This window comes from Mustela nigripes, chromosome 15, assembly GCF_022355385.1.
Source record: "Mustela nigripes isolate SB6536 chromosome 15, MUSNIG.SB6536, whole genome shotgun sequence".
NCBI lineage: Eukaryota > Metazoa > Chordata > Mammalia > Carnivora > Mustelidae > Mustela > Mustela nigripes.
Genome location: NC_081571.1, coordinates 69,691,759 through 69,697,330, shown reverse-complemented (window position 1 = coordinate 69,697,330; position 5,572 = coordinate 69,691,759).

Sequence of the window (5,572 nt, the reverse complement as noted above, 5' to 3'; positions counted from 1 at the left end):
AAGACAGAGTCTCTACCTCCTTTCACATTCCTTTATCTCTCCACCCCTAACACACTGCTTGGCACCCAGCAGGCAGTAAGTAAAAATTCACAAATGCAAAAAAGATGTATAGAACCCACTGTCACATGAATTCTATTCATGAAACTTCCACCTAGATTTGGCATCGTGCAACACGCCATGAAACACTTAAAAGGCACCATGAGTTAAGGTCATTACCTAATATTGCTGATGTAAGACAAATCACAGAAACACAGCAGGAAGAAGACTAAAACAAACTAAAAACTAAAAAGCAGGCATATTATTAAATTTGTGCTATGCACCAGAAAGGAAGAAAATTAATTTGGGCATTAAAATAGGCAGATCTGGATAAGAAATACAGAACTTCACCCACAAATGGGAAAGACCATTATCACAGAAACTCATTGTTTCCTCTTCTACTCTGTGATGGAAAAGTCCCTAAGTGCCTACCATGTCCCAGGCAGGGAGACAGGGCACCAACAGAACAGTCTAGCAGAACTCTTAGTGAAGATGCATTTTTGTTATTCTACCTTCTCTGAAAAGGACTGCTTGCCTTTACAAATCTTTAAGGACTAACTCAGCATTTTTATAACAATGAAGAATTGAAGAAACTCCAATTGTTTAAACAGGAACTGGTTAAATAAGAGGTGGTACGTTCACACAATGGAATAATGTTCAGGTCTTTTAACTGATATTAAATCATTGTCTAGGGGGCTCAGTTAGTTAAAAGTCTGCCTTTGACTCAGGCCATGATCCCAGGATCCTGGCATCGAGCCCTGTGTCAGGTTCCCTGCTCAGCTGGGAGTCTGCTTCTCCCTCTCCTCCTGCACCTCCCTTCTGCTTGTACTCTCTCGTGCTCTCTTTCTCTCTCTCTCAAATAAATAAATAAATCTTTAACTGATGCTAAAAATTAGTATATCCTGAACATGATGAAATAAGAATATCGTAGTATCCCATTTCATCTGTGTGTGGTGGGATTTTTAGATTATATTTGACTAGATGGGAAAATCGTTAAGGATATATACAATGGGTGCCTGGATGACTCATTTGATTAAGTGTGGGACTCTTGATTTCAGCTCAGGTCATGATCTCAGGGTTATGAGATCAAGCCCTGGGTGAGGCTCTGTGCTGAGTGTGGAGTCTACTTGAGATTTTCCTTCCTTCTCCCTCTGCCCCTTCCCGCTCTCACTCTTTCTCAAACAAAAATATATACAACTGTATTAACAGTGGTATCTGGTTGCTGGACATAGAGCTTTGTTTTTGTATGAATATTCATTTTTTAATTATATTTAAAACTTTTCTTCCCTTAAACTCCTCTGATTTTCCTACATATTTAATTTTGAAACAGAATATATTTTAAAAAAGGAATTTCTGATTTAAAAAAAAAAAAACAAAACACAACATGAATGGGATGGGCACCTGGGAGGTTCAATCCCTATGATTAAGTGTCCACTCTTGATTTCAGCTCAGGTCATGATCTCAGGGTTATGAGATTGAGCCCCACGTCGGGTTCAGCACTGAGCATGGAGCCTGCTTGAGATTCTCTCTCCTTCTCCTCTACCCCTCCCTGCTCATGCACTCTCTTTCTCTCAGAAATAAATAAAATAACATGCATGCTTTTCTCCATACATGCACATGGCCAGTAGGAGACCAGAGTTATTGCAGAGAAACTTTACCTAAGTGGTCATCATTCAACAAACATCTACTGAGTAGTTATTATGTGTTAGGCCTATTACTATATTTTGGCAATATACTGGCAATACAGTTCCCGCCCTCAAGAAGTTCATAGTGTAGAGTGGAGGAAGATACTTGAAAGACAAAATGTGTTGCAGGAAGGCAAGACCCCGTATATAGGAGCATGAAGCCAGGGAGGGGGAGAGCTGGGGAGGCTTCTCAGAGGAACCAACACTTCAATTGAGCGCCAAAGACCAAAAATCAGGATATTTCTTAATACAAAGAATAACACCTTCTTTCCTTACATAGTTCATGAAAACCAGAATGAATTATGATGTGTACTGACTTAACTGAGGCCATTAACCTAAACTCTTAGATGCCCCGAGTTCACCAGTTCAAGGTTGGGGCTGGTGGTGGTTCTCCAGGTGCTGGTAGTTCCTTCTGTGTTTGCAGATGGCCCCACCAACAGAGAACTTTGAGGCTCCCCTGCCATGTTTTTGGTGGTGGGGGGAGGGGCAAATGTTCAATCACTAAATTCTTCCTAAGTAATTTGCTCTTACTATAGTTTTGAATTATTGCATATCATTGTGTCATCTGTGCAATACAAAAGAGCTATGTTCTCCATACAATCTCTCTTTTACTTACAAGGTTTGCTTGCTTGTTTATTTGTGTTTAAGAGCCCCTTTGGTCTTTTCTGGAACCCTTGTAACTGTCACTCCTTTCACCCTTCTTCATAGGACTAACTTCACCTTGTTTTAACTATGTATCTTCCACCCTCTTCAATATATCTGCATCCTCTAAAAATAATAAAATCCAATGGAATCTAACACCTAGACTCTGCAGAACAAAATATTGCATTTCTAAGCTCTTGCATTTAATGCCTCTATTAAACATATCCAGGTCTTGTAGAAGAAAATGCATGCCATTGCTTGGTCATATTCAATGGCAATCCAATATGATTTTGCTTCTATACCTTATGTCTGCAGACTTATGCCCCCATCTTATGTGAAACAACTTTGTTAGCTACCTTCATAGCTATGAATACAATGCTATCTTTTAAAAATATTCTTTAGGTAAAATTTACATAGAGTAAAATGTGTAGATCATAAGTGTACAAGTTGGTGAACTTTTATAAATGTGTACATCTATGTAACAACATCCCAATCAAGATGGGAGTATTTCTAGCCCAGAAAATTCTTTTGTGTCTCCTTCTAATCAATTTTCACTGTTCATGTTTCTATAGTCATAGATTAGTTTTGTCCATTCTAAAACTTTATATGAATGTGAGGATACTCAATGTATGACTTCTTCTGCTTAACATAATACTTTTGCGATTCGGCTATGTTGTTGTGTATATCAATACTTTGTTCCTTTTCATTGCTGAGTAATATTCCATAACACGAATATACTGTAATTTATATATTCATTCCCCTATTTACAGATTTTCCCAGCTTTTGGCTATTAGGAATAAAGCTGCTATGAACGTTCTTATTCAAGTAAAAATGTCTTATGGTTATATAGGATTTTTCTCTTACGATAAAGACCTATGAGTGGAATTGCTATCCTAGATCAGTGTTTGTTTAACTGTACAAGGAACTGACAATAAATTTTCAAAGTGGTTGTGTCAGTTTACATTCCCAAAAGCAATGTATGTGAGTCTGACCTTTACATTCTCACCACTTAGAAACTCGTCAGTCTTCATGATTTCAGCCATTCTAATGGATGTGAAGTAGTGTTTGGCTATGATTTGTATTTCCCTGATGGCTAATTTTGTTGAGCATCTTTCTATGTGGTTATACATCATGCATATAGCTTTCATTATAAAGGGTCAGTTGAAGATTTTTGCCCACTTTTATAAATTAGGTTGTGTTATTTCTTATTTATTGGTAGGGCTCCTTTATTTATTGTGGATAAACTCCTTTGATGGATGTATGTATGGTGAATAGTTTCAGTCTACGACTGGCCATTCATTTTCTTCATAGTATCTTTTGAAAAGAAAAAGTTTTGATTTTGATGAAGCCTGCTTCACCAACTTTCTCTGATGCTTAGTGTTTTTTGTGTCTTAAGAAATTTTTTGCCTAGGGGCGCCTGGGTGGCTCAGTGGGTTAAGCTGCTGCCTTTAGCTCAGGTCATGATCTCAGGGCCCTGGGATTGAGTCCTGCATCGGGCTCTCTGCTCAGCAGGGAGCCTGTTTCCCTCTCTCTCTGCCTACTTGTGATCTCTTTCTGTCAAATAAATAAATAAAAATTAAAAAAAAAAAAAAAGAAAGAAATTTTTTGCCTACCCAAAGGTCACAAAGTTTTCTTCTGGAAGTTTGGTAGTTTTAGCTTTCATATTTTAGGCATACTACTCCCCTCAAATTAATTGTTTGGGTGTGGTATAAGAGAGGAGTCAGGGTTCATTATATTATTGGGGTTTTTTTGCACATCTGTGCAGTTGTTTTAGTAGAATTTGTTGCAAAGATTTTTCTTTGCTTGCTTAACTGCCTTGGCATTTTGTTGTAAAGGGCTTGGCTGTATAAGTGTGGGTCCATGGACCCTATTCTTTGTCCCACTGATCTATGTTTGCAGCAAGCCATATCATCTTGATTACTGTAGCTTTGTAGTAAGTCTTTTTTTTTTTTTTTAAGCTTTTATTTATTTGACAGAGAGAGGTTAAGAGCACAAGCAGGGGGAACAGCAGGCAAAGGGTGAATCAGACTCCCAGTTGGGCAGGGAGCCCGGTGTGGGACTTGATCCCAGGACCCTGGGATCATGACCTGAGCTTAAGACAGAAGCTTAACTGACTGGGGTCACTCAGATGCTTTATATTAAGTCCTAAAATCAACTCATCTGAGTTCCATTTTGTTCTACTTTTTCAAGATTATTTTTTCTACATGTTTAAAATTATATACTGTTTAAGGGTACCGGGGTGACTCAGCTGTTAGGCATCTGCCTTCCGATCGGGTCATGCCTGGTCCCTCAGTCCTGGAATGGAGCCCCACCTTGGGCTCCCTAGTCAGCAGGGAGCCTGCTTCTCCCTCTCCCACTCCCCCTGCTTGTGTTCCCTCTCTCGCTGTCTCTCTCTCTGTCAAATAAATAAATAAAATATTTTTAAAAAATGAAATTATATACCCTTTAATATAACAAATACAGTCTTTGGAAAAAAAAAGTCAATTTTAATAAATGAACAGTTCCATGATTCTTCTTTTAGCCAATAAAACAATAACCAGTATTATCTCTCTTTATCCTGAGGGTCTTGCCAAGTCTGTTTAAATAGATTAGCAGCCTTATATTCCACATTGATATTTGTACCTAAAACCATCCAGGGAATAGTGTGAACGGAACAAATACTGAGTCAAATTTTAGAATTTTACTTAAAAATATGTCAAAAAGAAGCCGTGATGAGAGAGTCCTACGGCGATGCCGACATGTGTTGCTGAAGGGAGCCTTTCATTGTTCTGACAAATGACATACCTCTTTTTGAGGCTACGATCAACCTCTTCAGGGAATACAAGGTTACATGTTTGCAAAGCACTGTAAAGAATGCTGAAAAACTACACTTGTTAATAATGGGATGAATTAGTGGACAACTTAAAAAGTAATAAAAAATGCAAGAAAAGAATCTAATTTTCTTTAACATACCTCAAGGAAGGGATAATATTTCATAAAAATAATAAAAATGTAATAAAGAATGATCTGGTTGATAAGAAAGAGGCAATGCTACCAATAAAAATCAGACATACAGTGACCTGGGAAGATGGAATGGCTTTTCCCCTCCCCTCGCCACAAGCCCAGCACAAGAGTAGCAGGGACAGACTCCTCCCCTCAAGTGTTTCCTCTCCTACTTCTCTCCCAAAGGGGCTGTGGACATTCTCGCAAGTCCGTCAAAGTATCTCGTG